Genomic DNA, 22,014 nt, shown 5'->3' with positions numbered 1-22,014 from the left:
AAGAGAGGTAAGAATTTATCATTTTAATGGTATTAAAATGGGTGAGAAACAAAGCCATTTTCTCTTAAAATGTCTTTTGTACACCCCAATTATAACTTAATTTCAAAATATAGGTTATAATTTTAATTCATCAAAATTATGATAATACAATAATATTGGAGTAATTGTCTTATTTGTTTAAATATAAAAATAAGATTATAAAGAAATTTAAGTGATTTTTTTTAAATAGATAGATAAAGAAATTATGATTAGGTAACAAAAGAGAATGTGAACCTAGGTGGTTCAAGTTTCACCAATTTGAAAATTCTCAAATTAACCAATTTTGCTACAGATAGATATCAACCACCATCATTATTATAAAAGTGGTGTACTTTATTTATTTTACTTATTTAATGTTGCATATTTAATAGTTATTACTTTTCATTTATAATTATGAAATTTTGAGAAAAAAATTGAAATCATAACATCATCAATAAATATCTAAATTATATGAAAATTAAAAAAATAGATATTGTTTTAAATATTTTTTTTTAAATCATTAGAATATTGTATTTTTAATTACTGAAAAAATTGATATATCTATATCTATATATATATATATATATATATATATATATATGTTAGATTTAAGACTTTTGTGATCCATAATGTAGATAGATGTCTTTGGGATTAATCATATTATTAGGATTTGGTCGTTTCAAACCAACTAATGTGGTCCATCCTTAGGACAAGATGAAGAATCAATCGATCTTAAGAAATAAACAACATGGATGCATCATTGCCCATAATTAGCTGTTGGTAAATCAGTTAATAAGGCAAGTAAAATATTATTAAAAATTAGAGGTAAGGAGTTATCTATTAAAGTAATAATATATATTTAGTTGAAAACTAGCTCTTAGGAATAAATATAAATATAAAATATTTTATACCAATATTTTAATAATCAATTATTTAATAAGGTAAGAAAATATTATTTAGAAATCGGAGGTAAGGATTTATCTATTAAGATATTATATATTTATTTAAAAACTAGCTCTTAGGAATAAATAAATATTATTTTAATTTTAATAATTAATTAATAAGGTAAGTAAAATATTAAAATATTATATATTTATTTAAGAACCAGTTGTTATAAAATATTTTATTCCAATAGTTTAATAATTAGTGAATAAGGTAAGTAAAATATCATTTAAAGTCTGAGCCAAGGAGCTATATATTAAAAAATTATATATCTCATAAAAAATTATCTATCTCGGCGTAAACAAAATATTTTATTTTAATGTTTTAATAACTAATTAGATATTATCACATTAAATATTATTAGTGGGTAACTTATTCCAAATAAATAAAATATACCTAAGTTCAATGTATAGAAGTAGAGTTATAGTTTATGAAATGGTTCTATAAATAATAATATATGAAATGAAAAAGAGGTTACTTATTATTATTTAAATATAAATAGGTCATTAGGCATATACATACATTAGTTATATTAACTGACCTAATAAATAATATTGCGAAAAATAAATAGTAGAGAAAGACTCAACTTTTATAAATATTCAAAAAATGAAGGTCAAGAGGGGAACAAGATAATAACAAATATCTAGAGGGTTACAAAAATATGTATAATAATTAAAGGAGGAAACAAGAAAAATGATAACTAAGTAAAACAAAAAGAGTTAAAGAAGAAAATAATAGTAAAAATAAACAACTAAAAATAAGCTAGAAATAAAAAGTAAAAAGGAGAAGAAAGAGAGGAAGAATCAAGAAGTGAGATCCGAAATCTAGCTCTTACTTAATTTCCAACCATCATCCCTATTAAGATTTCTGGCATGCCTTTGAATCTCAATCACTTCTCTAAGATTCCTATGGTGGAAGTGATCAACCCTAGCAATGACTTTGGATTCTTCAATGCACACATGGTGTTTTATTTTCTCTGCATCCTCAGCTAGGGCTAATGAGCGAGATCAATTGTGTCTAATATATGCAGCATGCTCATGGATTCTCTATTTAATAGACCTACCTGTTTCTCCAATATAGGGAATACCACAAGAGCAGGGAACAAGGTAGACACCCTTCGTGTCCTTAGGGCCAATAGAGTCTTTAACAGATCGAAGAGAATTTTTAATGGTATTGAGAGGCCTGAGCGAAGAAGAGACATTAATCTTCCTAAGGATATGGGCAATCCTATCTGTGGTTCCTTGGATATATGAGAGATGAACCTTAGAGACAAGATCAACATGAGCAAACCCTCCACAATTGAACTCGATGCTCACCCCTCTGCTAATTTTCTCTTAAACTAGTGCCCCATCTGAGTCCACATGCATGCCCACCATTTCAAGTTTCAAAATTCATTTGGATCTACGGATGGTTTCAGTAGACTCCCAACTCAACATTGATCCTTCTGGTAACAACCTCTTCCGAATCTCTATCGTCTTGAAACGAAGAGTTCTTCTCTTTGTTAAATTGAATTCATAAACAATTATGTCAACATCCTCCAATTTTAAGTGTTCTATGCGGCAACGATTTATATTTGTACCCTTTCCTTTTCTCTTTCCACCAATTTTTTTATCAACTACCATCTTTGGCTTATAAACACCATTGAATGGGTGTGTATTTGTGGCATACCAATGTACTTCAACACCTGCAACATCTTCATTTTCTATAATGACCTTTATAACCTTAGCAACCTAGAATGGATAGCCATTGGGATCTCCATCTGCTAGTAATGCGATCATGCAACCCTCCTTAATATCCTGTATTGAACCTCTGTAAAGGTCTTCTATGGCCTCATGTTGTGAATGTGATCTTCTGAAACCAATATACACTTTTCTTTCCTCTGCCTGTGAAGAATTAATAATACCTTGAGATTGTTGTTGTTCAATAATGTTTGTTTCCTCATGTTCATTTGACACATTTTGTGGCCAAATAAATGTATTTTTCCAAGGTATATCTTCATTTGTTTTTCTTGAAATGATATCACTTTGATTATTGAAAAAAAATCCCACCAAACTGAATCAATAATATCAAAGTACTCATATGTATATCTAATACATTTTTTTATTTCTTCTACGAAATCAAAATAATATATATCTCTATTCTACCTACGTGCATTATGAACTTCAGCAACTGATTGTAATAACAATATATTTGATGCAAATATTGGATGATCTCGAATGAACTTCAAAATTCCAAACCTGATGATGGTGCCCATTCTATAGTAGTTGAATACTTCTTGCCCCATATTAGTGTTTTCCCATCAATTTTTTTAATATGAAATTGATGTTAGAAGCTAATGTCATTAAGTTGTTTAATGCATTTCCCCTCATCATGCGATCCCAGAATAAACCTTCGCATGTCAACAGTTTCTTCCAACACATCAAAAGTAGGCTCTCACATGTATGATTTCTTAATACATTCAATTAATGATGGCAACCTCCCAACTTCCTTCCTCCTCAATGTGACTGAAAAACAATTGAACATTTGATCAATATGGTCATGAGTGTGCCCAAAAAGAAGGAAACCAACCTTTACCTTCTGAAAATTTCTCAATTCAACAAGCATGTTTAGATATCCAAAAACAATCTGATTTTCTTTTTTCACGACGAGAGTTGTCCAATTGTAGATACAAAACTTCGGGAAGATTACCATACCAATGAGAAAGCACATCATGAATTATGGTTATTGTCAGATTTGCATCATTATGAATATTTGGAGTTGTGAAGCATACCCTTGGCAACATTTTCCCATTGAAGACCATACAACTGACCAAGTGATACTGAATAAAATTTTTGTCCTGTAAATTTTTGGGTGTGCAGAAAAAATGTGATAGAAGTGTTTTCTTTTGGTCCACAACATGAATTATCAAACCAAAATATTTATTTGGATTATCATAACACTTGTTTCGATGCTTGTAAATTTTTTTCCTTTCAGTCGTTTGTTGTTTGCGATTCTCTTGAAGTGCTTTGACAATGGAATCTACACAACATAAAAGAAAGTCATTAAGAAATACGTTTTCATAGTTGATAAATATATAATTTTAAAAGTTAAAGTTATGAATGCTTACCTCTTTCTGACCCTTCACATTTATCCCTTTTTGATTTAAGAGAAGCACATGTACTGCAAATCCCCATCCTTACCTTCTTAGGAATAAAAACATTGTTGAATTCTTTCTTCCATATCTTCAAAAAATATTGATATGTAATAAATCAACCATGTCCCTCAGTACCTTCTGCATATTCTTTGTATAAGTTGTAGATTTCTCTTCTTCAAAAATTATCTAGAATATGTATTGTCTCTTTGTTTGGCATACATTCTCCATGCATTGAAAAGAAATCTTTCATCCATGATATTGCAATATTTGATAAGGGCCCAAGCTATCGTTTATGACGTACTTCTGAATAAAATGTGGGATCCTTTTCCAAATTTTCTTGGATTCTTGACAGACAAAAAATACCCATTGAATGAAACATTTTGAAATCATTTCTACAGATAAATAAAAACCCAATATGATAATCATAACCTAACAATGTAGATTGCATACACCCCATTAAATATGAATTTTGCATCCTTTTATTCATTGACAAATATCTCTTCCTTTTCTTTAATGCAAACTTGAAATCCATATGTTTCAAGCAATCTTTTTGACAAAATTCACTTGAAATTAGAGCGCTGATAGAACTTCTTCTCATCATATATTCTACTATACCCCTTGTATAAATAGAAAATCTTGGATTGATATGAAAATGTTTGTTGCTACTCCTCGATACAATATTTCCTGGCAACATCTCCATCATTGGATCATCATTTGTATAAGAATTTTCATCATCATTATGAGGGATGTTATCCTCACTATGATCGTCTATGCCTTTGAAACACTGAATTGGAGGATATTCTTCATCTTGCCCTTCTTCAATGCTACTCTCATAGTCCTTAGAATTATGACTAAATGGAAAATTTGACTCGATGTTTATTGGATATTCTTCATCATGTGCATTGTCAGTGCTGATTTCATAGTCCATAGGATTAGGACAACGTGGAAAATGTGACTCTTTACTTACTGAAAATTCTTCATCTAGCCCTTCATCACTGTGGCTCTCAAGTCTTTAGGATTAGGACTAAGTGCTTCAACTTATCCTTCTTCACTACTGCTCTCATAGTCCTTAGGATTATGACTAGGTGGAAATTGTGACTCTCGATTTATTGGAAATTATTCATCCTGGCCTTCATCACTACTGCTCTCATAGTCCATGGGATTAAGACTAAGTGGAATCCACAACTCTTTATTTATTTGAAAATATTCATCATGCTCTTCATCATGACTGCTATCATAGTCCATAGGATTAGGACTAAGTGGACACCGTGACACTCTATTTATTTTAAATGATTCATCACGTTCTTCATCATTATTGCTTTCATAGTCCATAGGATTAGGACTAAGTGGACACCGTGACACTCTATTCATTTGAAATTCTTTATCAGTTCTTCATCACTGTTGCTCTGATAGTCCATAGGATTAGGACTAAGTGGACACTGTGACAATCTATTCATATTCAATTCTTCATCATGCTCTTCATCAATATTTCTCTCATAATCCATAGGATTAGGAATAAGTTGACACTGTGACACTCTATTCATTTGAAATTATTCATCATGATCTTCATCACTGTTGCTCTCATATTCCATAGGATTAGGAATAAGTGGAAACTGTGACTCTTTATTTATTTGAAAATCATCATCACGCTCTTCATCATTGTTTCTCTCATAGTCCATAGGATTAGGACTAAGTGGAAACCATGACCCTTTATTTATTTGAAATTCTTCATCATATCTTTCATCAGTTTTGCTCTCATAGTCCTTAGGATTATGACTAAGTGGAATATTTGACTCTTTATTCATATTGGAATAATTTCTGTTATATTCATCAATATGAATAGAGTTGTTACACGATGAAGATGTTGATGCTTCACAAAGAGAAACTTCACTAGCAGAAGAATCCACGCCTTTCAAACATAAGAGTTTGAATGATACAAATGCAATCTCTCCAAATTATAATATATAGCTTAAAGAATGAAAATTTCCCTCAAAAGTTTCCCTCCAAAACTTTTTGCCGAAATTTTTCCCTCCAAAAATTTCATTTCATGTATTTTCCTCCATAATTTTCTTCTACAATTTATTGAAAAATTTTAAATAAAATTTTCTTATGAAATAAATATTTTAAACTAAATCTTTAAATTAAAATTGTAAACTAAATCTTTTACCTAAATTAAATTTTTACTTAAAGTATATAACATTCACTAAACAATTGAATTCTTTTTTAATTTTTAATTATATATTCTAAAACAAATTAATCCCACATTCATCGTGTGATAAAGAAATTCCATAATTTTCTCTTTATCATAATTTACTATATCACCATAACAAGATTATATGTTAAAGTATTTATAAAAACAAATTAATCCCACATTCATCGTGCAGTAAAACAATTCTGTAACGTTCGTTTGATCATAGTTCCCTATATCCCCATAACAAAATTTACATGTTAAAGTTTTTATAAAAACAAATTAGTCCCACATTAACCGTGCGGTAAAACAATTTCGTAATTTCTGCTATAACATAAATTTCATTATCACTATTCCTCACATCACATCAAGGTTTTTCGAGGTCCGTTAAAATACTTGGAGCGAATTTGTGGATCGGCTACATTTCTATCAACAACATATTCATAGGAAGATTATTGCATTTGAAAGGTTAGTTTCCCTTTTACTTTGTTCAAGTTTTAAAATTCAACAGGTTTAATGAATTTTTTTTTAGAAATTAAAAATTTAGATGTGCCAGATTTACCCACTACATCCACAGTGGGCGTGGTGGGCCTAATCGTGCTCTCCGATGGCTCAAAGGCCCACTGGGGTGGTGGGCTGTTGGTCTGCCAGGGTGGGGCGGGGGGACTAGGCGCTAAGCCCCCCACCCCACCTCAACAGGCCATTGGGCCACTAAGGTGGAGCGGGGGGGGCTAGTGCCCAACCCCTCGCCCCAGCTCGATAGCCCAACGACCCGTTGGGGTAGGGTGGGGGGCTGGGCGCAATCAGACTGCCAACCCCGGCGAGCCATTGGGCCACAGGGGTGAGGTGAAAGGGGGATGCATGGCTAGGGTTGCTGGGGTTGGGCCAGAGGAGGCTACATTTTTTTATTTTTTATTTAACTTTTTAAATTTTTTTAAATGGTTATGTTTTAAAAAATTATGTATCATTTATTGTTTTGTTTGTTAATTTAAGCTATTATTTTTTTGTAATTTACTAATTTATATAGATGTGTACTTTTTTGCAAGAAAATGGCATCAAAGAATATTTATGTGAATCTTTCTCCACCAAATACTGCTAAAATTAAATTTGGATCCTCAAAAATCACTGTTGAACGAACCAAACTTGAGCTAATAACTACAAATTTATCAAGTGCCTCAAACAATAAGAAGATGATTTCATACTGGAAGAAATCAAAAGAAGTGAAGCTTTGAGAAAATTTATGGTATGTGAAAGAAAGAGAAGGCAAAGATGTGCATGTATATTTATATGTTGATATCCCTAGCGATAGTGGAATTTATGAGTTGCTGGGAAAGGTCATAGACATGTGTATGATACTGACACTGAAGTTGTTTACATACTTACAAAACCCCCCAAGTCACATGACATGATTAAATATTAGTTATCATTGTCATTGTATGACATGATAGAGGTACCTACAAAGTTGTCTACACAAATCATAAATGAGGTTGCACAAGTTATCGTAAGTATTGTTATTTATATTTGTGTTTTTCTTTATTGTAACTGTCTTATTATATTTTTATAACTTAGTTTTTATTGGCATATGATATTTTGTTTGACAGAATTTTATTGAAAATCTTTCAATTATGTTGGGAGGCATTTGTTTCATAGAGAAAGATATTATGAATGTTGTCATCAATTTCTACTGAGGGTCAGAAGAAGATATGGCAAACAAAAAAAAAATTAGTAATTCATGATGTTATAAAATCACATCCAAGGGATCTGAAAAAATGCCTCCAGTGGATAAATCTAGTAAAGGTAGACAAGTTACTTTTGAAGATGAGGAAGTTGAAACTAACGCTGAAAAATATGTTGTTGTTACTGAGGATGACATTAGAATTGATGTTAGAAAGGAGAAGATCCAGAAAAGACCAAAAGTAACAATGCCCAAGAATGTCTCTGTTCTAGTTAATGATGAGAATGTTAGGAGGAAGAAAATTGAAATTGAACATTCCTAAGTAGTCATTACGAATGGTGAAGATTCTAGTGAAAATTGAAAAGAAAGCAGGGAAACCATTACACTAGGAGATAATTTAGAGGATGGAATTATTAAAACAAAACAAAATTCCATTTGATGGAACTTTACAAAGAGAAAGTTAATTGAGGGTGGTCGTACATTTCATCTTAATGTGAGACAAATCTATAAGCCAAGTGAAGGACAATGTAAATATCAAATCAGAAAGCCACACCACCTGCATGTTCACAACTTGAAGACATTGATGACGTACAATCCATATGCTCATGTGGTTAATTTTGTGCTTGTTGTTGATCCGGTTCAAGTTCCCAACAAAGAAGCATTTGATAAGTCAAAATGTTTTGAATACAATTATTATTTGCTTGGGGGGAACCATTCTGTAGAAGCTCAAAGGAAATTTATGGAGGAATATCCCAATAACCCACATTTTGAAACAATGAAATGCATCATTTATGCTAGTTTATCAGATACAAAAGAAAAGTTATTGGCATGGGATCATAATTCATATAATGAATATAGGATGTCTATGACTTTCATCCAAAGGGTTAGATTTATTCATAGTGAATTTGAAGAAAAATGTGATGGGGATAAGATAAATGTTATCGTAGGTTTTTTGAAAGGAATGTTGTATAGAAATAGGCTATCAAGATGAGGAGAAAATCAATTCGAAAGGAAAAAGAGTAAATATTGATATATTCAGAAGTATTGATAACATTTTCTAGTTACCATTTCGAGCTGGAGAGATATGGGAATTGATTAATGAGATTTTTAGCATGTGGGAGAACATTGGCATTAAAAACCAGAGGGTTAAAACGTCTAAACCATTGATAAGTAGGAACAGTAAATCAGGTCCTGAAATGAAGTAGCTTTTAGAAGATATGACTATCACACCTTGGATAGCATTGCAAGGAGTGAAAGATGAAACACTTGTCAAATAATTATTATCTAATGTGAGGTAAGGGGAACTATCATTGGAGGAAATGTCCGAGGAATTTCAAAAGTAAGTTTGTTGAATTATTTCTACTTATTTCTAGATTATAGTTTTTTTAAAATATAACATATTGTTTTTAGTAGTATTTGTTATACATATCATTATATTAATTTTTTTACTTTATCTATTCAGTCACAAAGTTTACATAAAAATACAAGAACAAATGGTTAGCGATGATGTTGTATGCAACTATCGAGATTGAAGTTCTACATCAACAGTAAAAGATTTTTATCTTGCATTTAAAAAGGTATGTTGATTTATACATTCGTTTTTATTCATCTATATCCTATTTTTATTTTATAGCTTATACATATATATTTTTATTTTATTAAAGATGAGGAAGGATGCAAATGGAGCTCTAGATAGTTTTAGAACCTTTACTGAAAAAATTAAGATCGAAAGACTAAAGAAGAAGCGTCTTAGTAATTTTGAAATTGATCCAACACTTACTCATTTCATTTGGAATGGGCTTGACACTATTCAATATCAAGTAATACAAGGCGACTGTGAAGACATTGCTAAACTCATACCTAAAGGGGATTATTCCCTAGTTATTTCAGATATTCCCATGGTTTCAGTATCCCAAATATTGACTATGATAGTGACCCTTATACTTATCAAGCTCTTAGTAAAGTGGTTGTAGGATCTGCAGAAGTCACATCATCACCATTATGGAGATTTGTGACATTTCATTCAGAGACACAATTGGCAATGTTATTGTTAAACTTGAAGGGGAAAAAACTCAAGGATGCAGCTTACATGGTAAGACATTGAAAATGTATGTTTGATTAATGTTAAAAAAATAATTTATGTACAAATTCATTTAATTTTTACTATTTCATGTTACATGAAAAAGTCAAATATTCTTAACCATGAAGATCAACATTTATAAATTATTGTGAGTTCATCCATATTGATAGTTGGGTAAAAGATGATAGGTATATGTCTATGCTTTTTAATTGGGTAGATGGAAAGAATCATAGCCAAGTACTCGTTTATGATGCTGTTGTGAAAAAACTAACATATGAAGAGAAAGAAGAAAAATGAGAGATAGTTAACATTTATCAAAAAAACACAGTCATTGATTAACTATATTATAAACATATGTTCAAATGAAGGAGATTGGGTTCTGGATTTATTTTTTGGCTCAGATAAGTTTTATTATATAGAATTGAATTTCAACATCTTATTTCTTAATTTATATGTCATTATACTAATTTACTTCATTACTTCTTTGTGCTTGATAATTAGGTACAACACTAGCATGTTTCCTACAAAAATCAAGAATTTGCATTTCCATTGAAAAAGATCTAGTATAGTGCAAATTTATTCAGCAAAGAATTAATGCTATTCAATTTCTTCCAGATGAAATGCAAGAAATTGGGTTGAAGAAAGGGGATTCTAGTGAATCACGTGTGGCAAAAAAAGCAAAGGAACCTCAACCACAATTACATGGAATGATTGGAAAGACATACATTGAGAGATTCGCAGACATCAAAGATCCATTAGAAGAGGAAAATGAGTAAAATGAAGCAGAAAGTAATGTGGAAGAAGACAATGATGAAACTCTAGAGGATTAAGAGTTTGGATTACGTGATATTGTTGATTAAATTTAAGTTATGCTTGAAAATCAAACTCATTTTTTGTAACTATTAATTAGTTATATTTGTAATGTTTTGACTTTGACATTTTATGAGAAGAACATTCAATTAATGTTGTTATGTGTTCAATATTTTTATTATGCGATTTTTGCTTTAATTTTTATATGAATCATTATTTTTTGAAAAAAACAATGATTATTATTTTTTTGACATGGAATTCATAAAAAAACTATTATTTAACCATTTTTTGTTAAATTTTTCCTTAAAAATTTGTGATTTTGACATGTCATTTCTAGCAAAAAAATTATCAAAATGCGTAATTTTTTTAGTTATATTTATGTTGAAAATGGCTCACTACAAAAAAATAAAAATAAAAACAAGAAGATATGAAGAAGAACACCACTTAAAAAATTGTTAAATTTAGAAAATAATTATTCACTTTTAATACATTAGGAAACTTAAAGTAAAAAATTAGGTCTTAAAAAAGGGCCTCGTACAGAATCAACACTTCCTAAAATTAGCATGCAAATCACTAACATTCTAAAAACTAATGTACATAAAAAATTTAAAGTGTCAAAAACTATGCTAAAAAAAATATGTGTATTATGCATCACCACTTTTCGAAATCAGGTCACTTTTTTTCTACCTCTACAAAACAGGTAACTGTATCAGTTCCCATTTCAAAGTTTACATTGTTGTGTGTATAAATCTCCTTGAAATAGTATGTGTCTTACTTTAATTATGGAATTGTATAAGTGTGCGGTGTTCCCTCAAGGCCAAGGGGACTGTAACAACCCACCCAAGGCTCTCGCATAAGCCACATTTTAAATATTCCTAAATATTATGCAATGATTGAAATCAAAACAAAAAAGGGACTGAGTCAAAGGGACACAAATGCCAAAGCCGAGGGAGGATAATTGATTCTTAGGATGTTGTGGTTTATTGTGTAAATAAGAAACCTAAATTTAGGACAACCATTGAAGGTTGGCTAGAACATGAAGTTAATGAAATGGTTATCAAAATTAATGGGCTGAGGAAAAGCACTCATGCCCATGATTTCTTGAAAAAACATTACAAGCAAGGAGGATATAAGTTTATGAAGGAATGTAAATAAACAAGGAAATAATAGTAAATAATGTGATAGAGATGAAGGCCATGTAGGAAGCATTCAAGAGAGAATTCAAACATCAAGAGAATAATTTATAGGAAGATTTTGAACGGGAGGGAAAAGAGCATTCAGACAGAGTGGATACATACTGCACCCAAGTAAGAGAGACCCATTGGAAGAGAGACCATTTGTTTTGGAAGCAGGCCAAGAAGGGACTGGAATCGGTCCTCCAACAAATTATTTTAGCAAAAAATGTTGAAGAGAAGAGAAGAGAAGAAAATAGAAGGGGATTGGTTCTCTATCCCTAGAAGTCGTGGGTTGAGTGCTAGTCTTTGCAACCTTGTAACAACTTGGGGTCCTAGAGGATGTCGGTTGAGATAATATCCCTTGAGCCCTATAACAACTTGGGTCCTAGTAGGATGTGGGTTGAGATAAAGATCTTTGGATCCTTGTAACAAATTGGGTCCCTAGAGGCAGTGGGTGTTAGGTAAAATTGACTTGGGGTTTGAGTCAAGCTTGACCTAGTTAAATATTAGTGGTCTTGGGCACATGGTATAGTGTACCCACGGTATTATTTCCCATGGTATTGCATGTAACAGTGCTTATAAAAGGTAAGAAGACTTCCTTGTAATGTAGGCCAGGGAGGTGAGTAGTGAAGGCTCACTTGGCCATCTTGGCCAAGATTTTGATCAAGGATAATAGAATCTCATTGGGTTGGGTTTTTACCCAAATTTGTGGTTTTTTCGAATAAAATTATGTGTTTATGTGTTTATGATTGTTGTTGTTCTTAGTTCCTCTCAGTAAATCTACATAATTAATTTATGTTCTCCTCTAAATTCCCTAACAAGTGGTATTAGAGCGAAGAGTTGGCTTTAGAGGGACGCTTATATTGCCAAAGGTTTATGGTATAATGAATATAGCTTGGAAGATCTGCTATATCGATGCAGATCTAGTATCATTTGATCTCGATATAGGGTCAATAAGGGTTTTACTGGATCCTTTTACGTGGATCGTAAAAGGATCACAGTAGCAAGCAACTTTGGTTGAAGAGTTGGTGGAAGAAAATCAGTGGTAGGTTTGAAGCTGTGAATAGTGTACAATAGTGAGAAAGGCTGGCATAGGAATCCACACAACTGTGCAGAACTAGATTTAGATAAGTGATGATGGTTAAAGAAAATTGGTGGTACATGGACATGGCTTAGACCTGCACTCAAGCTCGCACAGTGGTCTCGCCGTGCAGTAATAAGCTCTATATCGATAGCCTAAGAAATATTTATTTCATAGTCATGAAGAAGAAGGAAGTGCGATCTACAAAATCTTCGGATCAGATCATCGATGTTTCTTTGAAATAGAGAGAAGTTGTGGCATATGAATCTATAGTGCAAGTTGATATTCATAGAAATGATGGGAGTTTGCGTCCAGATTTATCAATTACTATAGTGATCAAGGTGGAAGATCGAGTGGAGGGTTCAAGCCAAGCGAAAATGTAGGGTGCTTGTTCTGCAAAAGTGAGTAGCGGAAGGAAGTGGGGATCCCGTTGGGGTCCTCAAACGGAAGGCAAAGGATTTGGGTCGTAAAATACTACCACCACAAATAGTCCAGAAAATAACACGACCTTAGACAACAAGTCAATAGTTCCAACAATGAAGAAAGATGTGTTGTATGCATAGGAGGTGGTGTGGGCCAATGGACTTGTCCAGTTGTACAGATATGTGTGAGGGAATTGAGCTTCAATCTCTGCCCTTAGGCACATGTAATCTAAAGCTTATCCAACCATGGTCAATGGATGGCTGGATGATAATAAGTTAGGAAATACAAGGCACTATGGCACAAGTTTGATGATAAAAAATGGCTTGTGCAGAAAGAGAGTATAAGGAGCCATCTCTTTGTGTCGCGAATACGGGAGGGCACCCAATGATTATTTGACAGAGAGATTTGTTATTCAAGGGTGTAGAGGATAACTATGGTGGTATTGAACGAAATACAAATGGATGTATTGGATGTGGCCAATAAGAGAGTTGAGGTCTGCACTCCCATACAAAAGCTGATGGATGTAGAAAACCCTAGATCCACGTAAAGACCACAAGGAAAAACAACGACTGTGATTTAGTAGGATAAGGAGAGATGGGTGATTTTGGTGGTTTGCGATCATCCAAAGTTACAGTGCTAGATATGGCAGACCGAGTAGTGGAAAGTAGAGGAGTCTTCATAGAGGAGGAACAATTTTTCAAAGCCTGGCAAATATAAATGATCTTAAGGTTGTGATGGGAAATTTTGTGCACTACAATTGGTATTTTACAGATTGAGGTTTTTTAATAAGTGTTGTACATAGCCCATGGATGATATGAATGGATTAGAAGGTTGGGATAATGAGATCATTAAGAAAAAGAGACGAGAGGATACCCGAAGAAAACAAAAACAAAAAAAAAAAACAAAAAAATCAATGGAGTTAATTATTGCATGTAAATGGGCATACTGCTGTAAGACCTGGTAAGATATACGTACCCCTGGGTAATTACTGGTAAAGTTTGGATTAGACCTAGGTGATAGGGGCATGTCGTGTTAACAATTCTCGGTAAAGACCTTGAGGGGGGTAAGGGCTAGAGTGAGCGGGGTTGTCCCACTTGGCAGTTTTCGTTGGATTTAGTGAAGTAACCCCAAGTCAAGTTTAAGGGGGGAATCGTTAGGTAAAATTGACTTAGGGTTTGATTCAAGGTTGAACTAGTTAAACAGTAGTGGTTTTGGGCACATGGTATAGTGTACCCATGGTATTGCATGTAATGGTGCTTATAGAAGGCATGAAGACTTCATTGTAATGTATGCTAGGGAGGTGAGCGGTGAAGGCTCACTTAGCCATCTTGGTTAAGATTTTGGCCAAGGATAATGAGATCTCATTGGGTTGGGTTTTTACCTGGATTTGGGGTTTCTCGAATAAACTTGTGTGTTTATATGTTTATGAGTTTATGATTGTTGTTGTGTTTAGTTCCTCTCAATAAATCTACATAATTAATTTATGTTCTCCTGTAAATTTCCTGATAGTGGGTTAGGATGAAATATATGAAGCCCTATAACAACATCAGTCCCCTGGATTCTGTGAGTTGAGATAGTTACTCTAGAGCCTTATAACAACTTGGGAAGAGGCCAAATTGAAGCAAAGACAATGGACGACTTGACTAAAGACTTTTGGACTCCCTATAAGGGGGTGAATCAATTGGTGTGCATTTGGGAATGAGGTAGGGCACCTCTAGATTCCCTGTACTAGAAAAGAAAGAATAAATCAACTAGTGGGATTGAGGAAGGATGTCCTCTAGAGTCCCTATTTTAGTTGGCAGTTGGTGTTCAGTGTTGGAAGAAAGCATTCCCCCCTCAGACTTTGGAATTTGTCTCGAGGGTTGCAGTTACAAGTAAAAGTGACTGTAGCTACCTAAGATTGGGTGGAGAGTCCTTGTCCCAGACTCAGTTGCCCTGCAAATTAAAACATAATTATATGTGTATGCTTATTTACTCTTTTAATGTATCATGTTGCATTGTTGTTGGTAATGGTTATGGATTCAGGATTGTATTTGTGTTATTAATACTTGTATATGTGGTGCACCTTGTGGGGATATTCCATTGATGTAAGTATATTGAATGTATATGTGTGTTGTGCTTGAATCTGGAAGAAGAATGTGTGTGATGACTTGCTAATGGAAAACACAGTGTGTCCGATGAGTAAGAGGTGCAAAGAACCACATGATAATGATTTCTAATCTATAGAGGTGAATCTAAATGTTACGCTTAACCGTGTTAAGAATAATACATTAACAAAAGTAGAAGAACCCCATGATATGTTATAGGCGATAGCCAAATCCATGAGGGCTTGAATTGAATCTTGAAAAGAAATAGGCTCTATGACCCTTTTATTAATGTACAATTTACGTAAAAGACCCTCTGCTAGTAGTGTCGGTCATTATATACAGTTTATGTATGTGCTTACAAGTTGTTGTGCTGGCAGGAAAGCAGCGTGTGACTGTTAAGGGGATTTTACCACGGCCATTTGAGCCTTGAAATTTTCCCTAAAGGACCTCCAACCTTCAATTTGTAGTAGCCTCCATTCCCGCCATAGGGAATTTTATGATGAGGGTTACATGTCCCTAAGAGTAGCCAAATTCCCAAGAAACCCTTTAGTGGAACCGAGGAGCTACTTGCAAAGTCAATATAGACTATCAACCCGTCGGCATGTGGCAAGAAAAGTGGGAACCTTTGGAAGCTTGCACCAAGCCCATGGTCGACAATAGGCACCGAAGCACCTACGCCGCCATGTGGGGAATTCTCTACCCGAGGGCAAGGAAGGCCCATGGGCTAGAAATCCCTCATTATAGCTAACACCCAATCTCAGGAGGGGTAATTATGTGGAATAATTTAGTTAGACATTAGTAGAGTGGTGAGACCTTGAATAAGATTGGGAGGTCTACCAAACCTCTGGGACAGAGCCTTGGTTGAGAAGACTAGCTCGAGGAAGCCTACGTGGTGGTAGAGCTTTTATTTAGGGAGATTACAGATATATATGTCTAAGATATTGCATGGGGAAAAGTCAAAGTTCCTTGACCAAGCCATGGAAGAATGTTAATGAGAGAATTGTGGTGCAAAGGATTGAAGCTCTAATCTTATAGAAAATATTAGATGACCTTATCTGTTGCAGATTATAATCCTAGGTGGGAAGGCTTCTTATTAGAGGTGACATATATTCCTTTCACATGATTAGTCAAGAGAATAATGATGTGGCCGACAAGTCGTAGATGGGTTGAATCTCGTAAGCTAATTTAATCAATTGCTGGGAATTCTGTCACTTGATGGATGAGGGATCATTACAATATGGATCCCGTAACAGAAACTGATGTCCAAAGTTCTGAGAGGTTAGAATCTCGAAATCTTGTAACTAATTGAGAATTGGAATTTAGTTGGAGAGCTATGATCTGGGATTGAGGACTCCCATGTGGACAGGTGGTAGTGCATTATTGGTTGTGAGGTAACCAACATGGCCCAGAGGTGGGAGCCCAGAGATGTATCCTCAGAGCATCTCTTAAGGAACAACAAGAAGAGCCGAGATTGAATGCTAGGATGATACGACAAGATGACGTGTGCTCGTCAGTGTTTTTATTGGCTGGTTGGTTGGCCCAAAACCCACACAAGCCAGGACAGATGAAAAGAAGGTGCAATTGAAAATGCCAAGCAAATCGTAGAGGAATTACATGAATGAGGTATGTGGTTGGGCCTGCACCATTTCCATAATGATATTAGTTAGGGAATGTCCACTTGCCAAGTCATGCCAATTAAGTTTTCCTAGATGAATAAAATGAGATTTAATAAAAAGGTGTCGGGACGAATCCAACAGGATAACGTAAGTCATACAATGCGGTAATACACACAAATCCCGATTGGTTGAGGACTAGCCATTTAAAGTTGTCCCATTCTTCCTGTAAATCAATCTCCAGGGGTTTTATTGGATGGGTGGAGGTGGAATGGATTTCAGCCTCTTTGCTAGCCAAAGTTTTCTTAGTTGTCTTTTCTGTAGATTGGGCTGTATCTTTTTCCGACTCCCTGCTTCTTCTTTTCCCATTTTTTGATGACTTCTCTGACTCCTTGGTATATTTCTCTTGGGTTTCTGCTCCAGAATCAATTTTAGAATTTTCTTTGGAATCTCCTTCTAGACTTACATTAGGAGTAGGCTCCCTTTTTAGTTAAATCAATAATTGGTCCAATGGGACCCTCGTTAGCCTCGTTTCTCTGTACTTGTAAAAAGTTTCAAGATATTCATGATCAAAAGGTAATTGTGCCATATGCTTCACCTCTGTGAAAGTGTTCTTCTGTAAAAAAATGTCATCAAATGCATCTTCCTCATTACTAAATTCTTTTATTTTTACCATGGTGGTAAAGTATTTGATAGTGCCGAATGAGTCATATTTCCTTCCTGGGAATTTATGTAATTGCAGAGATAACATGATCTCTACTTATTTGAATGCATACCCCAGGTCGTGCAATGCAAATTCTCTACACTTTAAAGCGAATTTAGGCCAAATGGCCTCTTTTCTTCTTTTAATGTTTTTCTCATCCATCCCTCACTAGTTGTTTGATAGGCTATCTCTTTAGCCATCAATTTGTTAGGAACATAGTATGGGAGGACCTGGGGGGAGGTAATGTTTCCAAATACCTTGATATACGTGAATGTTTCCTCCCCAAACCATCTGGCCACTGGGAAGATAGCTACCTCGGCTTCTTTGGAAAACCTAGGGGCATTTCGGTTATAAAGTCATTTGCGTATAGAGAGCAAGACTCCATGACAAATTTTGTAAAAATGTGGTTGAAACTGAGATTCCCACATATATTTACGGTATATGTGAATGGGAAGTGGATTTTTGACACTCCACTTCCATCCAATGACAGGAGATTTCAAACCAAAACAAATTGTATCCATTACATAAGCGCTCATAAAAAATGGAGGGTAAACCCTCGAAGCAACACTTATTTTCCTTCTATACTCCATTATTTTTCTTGCTAAATTATTAGACAAAATTTGTGCCCAATTCATTATAGTTGCGTTTACGGCTGCATCTATTAATGGCAGCCATTCTGGGGAAAATTTAGTGCTATCAGGTTTGCCAAATAGTCTACATAGCATGGCCACTGCAAAACTATGAGGGGGACAAATAGACGTAGTAGAGTACATACCATTCTTATCTTTTTTTATTTTTCCCTCATTATTTGACCAGGTTCGGGTGGATTCTACTAGGTCCTCGTTCTCTTTGGCAAACTTCTCGACGAACTGCTTGTTGTAGATGACTTGTGGCTTTGATAGGTGGTACATAAGCCGCAGGTTGTTTGGTGTAAAAGATCCCATAACCTCTTGGCTTTTGGTCTTGAATTCTCTGTTTGAGATGTTGGCTTCATCAATAACCCATTTAACCATGTCTATATAAGGGATTATCTTCGGACGTGCAACTATGCGATGTAAAAATGAGCATGTTGTCTCAAACATGGAAACGTATGAGGAATCATGTCTGTCAACTATGACCTTCATTTCTAGAATCCTTGGTTGCCCTTCCTCCAATATATTGTACATGGCTTCCCACATAGAGGTTCCTCCCTCTCTGCTGCATGTAGTATTCATAAATAGAGGAGTCATTTATGATTTCTTAGAGACAACTGCCTTGCCTTTCTTCACCATTTCTCCCACTTATTTTCTCTGTGGATTATCCTTGAAAGTTGTTGACACCTAATCCTCATGATTGGGTGAATATATCTAAATAGATAAATAAGTAATATGAATAGTCATCGGGAGATGAACTGAACAGTCTTTCCCTCATGTATATAATGAAGACCTACCTGATGGAATAATACAGACGAATCAATTTTGCCCCGAGGAGTTACTTCCTGGCCTGACATGTTATCAGAGCCAGCTCCTCTTTTAGCTTTTATGCCCCTTGTAACTCCCTATTCTACTCCTCTGCTCTCCATTTAAAATCCTGCTCCATACAATGCGCTTCTCCATCCCAAAGCATTGTCCATACTGCCATTTCCCATGTCTAATGACTGTCCATACAATGAATGTGCGTGAAATGACTGTCCATACAATGATTGTGCATGAAATGATCCTTTCAATCGAATAAAAGCACTATCCTGACATTCCTTTAGCGAATACCTTGGCGACAATAAGCTGGGCAAAACACTGTGTGCTAAATTTTTTTGAAGGGCCTACGGTTCTGTTTCAAAATGGCGTCACATGTATTCATAAAGGTATTCTGTTTCATTGGCTTTCTTGGTATTCACATTGCACAGCAAATGTTGTTGGGTATTAGAGGAGCTCTCCGTCCATAGTCTAATATGTTGAAATAACACTTTTGTATTATATTCGATGTCTGTTGTGACCTGACACCATCTCCATCCCGTATTGGAAGAGAAACAACTATTAGATACACAAAGATGATAATGAACGTGAAATGGAATAATGTGGATAACTTGTAAAGGTGATAAAAGGAGTTTTATTCGAACACACGTAAGAAGATATCATATCATGCTAAATGGATTTTCACACATAAATGCAATTAACTCTTACTAAATGCCCACTAATGCTTCGTTATCTCTTAGCTTTAATGCTCATAATGTCTGCATTCTAAGTCACGAAGAAATATTCTACGGTGGCGAGCCTTTGAATTGTGATACTGGAAATTTTGTGATTTGTGAAGCAATATCACAGATCACAATATTGCATTATGACTTTTCACTTTTCTTACCCTCCCTTGTGTTTTTGCGATATGCGAGATGCGAGCCGCTCATTTATTGTCTCAAAACATAGCTACTAATCAGGTTTTCTATGTAAAGACCTTTTTTAATAAGTGGCGGACCTACACATTTGTTCGTAATGTATTGAAGGAGTGGGTCCAGGTTTTGATCACATTTCGCAATATCAACTGATGGTAAGTTTGTGGTGTTCTTTTAAACGCTCGAAATGCGATGCGGTAAAGGTTATGATGCCATCGCAGTTTCACATTTCGCTTATTTGGAGATAACCTTTTAAGGCGGGCTCTTGATAAATAGCAATATGCGATGCGAGACATGGTTTTGACAAGAAAAACTTTAGGACCTAGTTTATATAAAAAATATGATAGTTTCGAGGTATAAAGCGTGGAGTCCTCTTTTTATTGTTTTTCACTAGATTTGGTGGGTTAGCAAGGTTTTTGATGATGCTTAATCATGCAATATGTGGGAAGGCAAGCATTTAGTATTTCTTTTGAAAAAAAGGGGTTTGATTAATATCTTTATTTATTCCAAAATTAAATAAGAAAAATGCCTAAATGCTAAGTTTATTTTTGGAAGGATTTTTTAGAGGGTCCATATTTATTAATGTAATATTAAGTACTACTATTAATAAATGGGGGGTTGTTGAATAGCACAACACAAGGGTATACATAGACCACATACAGTAAAAGAGCATATCCAAATGCGCGGCTTTTGGTGAAAAATAGAAGGGCTCAAAAAGTAGATGGTCTTCAATAATAAGAACAAAATAGTGATGAGGCCAGAGTACTAAAAGTGTCTAAGCCGAAAAGAACTTAAAGGAGTTGTAAACACCATGTAAAAGATGATAAGGTGAGAAGGAAAAATAAAAGTACTTAAACCCAGAAGAGTAGTAATGCATTTATCCCTGCCAAAATCACCGATTAACAGACCATTGATATCAAAAGAAAATAATAAGATAACTTAAATGGAGGAGCACTTAAATTTGAACACAGTTGTGGTTGAGTGAATATTGAAGTAGAGAGCATCCTCCTTTCACCAGTTGAGAGTCCATCACACTGTGAGAGAACTAAATTGGACCCTTCATCTAAGAGGTGATGTTAATTTTGTCAACAAATTCGATCTCGAGGTAGGCTTGGTCAAGATGACCTAGAACTTACCCTTTCTTCAACACAAAGACAACATAGAGTAGTGTGGATAGTATGAGTAGGGTCCAAAGTTACCCTAGTAGCAACTTCAACACAACATGAAGCATGCACAAAGTAGAGTCACTCACCATGAAGGTCGCCATAATGGAAAACCTATTTCTACAACATGTTGAATAATGTGTTGGATGATTCATGTAGCATCATTGCTTGTGATTTTAATGTCAAACACTAGGTGGAGGGTAGTATGGACCCACCTCTCCCCTCAAAAGAGTGGGGTGATGATGGAGGGCCTATCCCCCCTCCCCCCTCGCATGCTTTGCTATGTTGTCACCCTGATATGGGAAAGTTATGCATTTATTTAAATTATTAATATTATTATTTTTATTACTAATTATAACAATTATTAATATATGAATTAAAGAAATAAACATACTCTAATTTACCATGGAGAGATTCTTCATCTATAACTACACTTTGTTATAATACCATGGGAAAATACCATAGCTTATCAATATTCCATGTCCAAAAACTATGATAATTTCATATAACACTTGTTCATATGACATTTTTTAATTAACAAATTTATTTAAATGGGTA

This window comes from Pinus tabuliformis, chromosome 7 (assembly GCF_031772625.1).
Source record: "Pinus tabuliformis cultivar Carrire ecotype Pingquan chromosome 7, CPIR1, whole genome shotgun sequence".
Classification (NCBI taxonomy): domain Eukaryota; kingdom Viridiplantae; phylum Streptophyta; class Pinopsida; order Pinales; family Pinaceae; genus Pinus; species Pinus tabuliformis.
Note: the sequence above shows the minus strand (reverse complement) of the source record.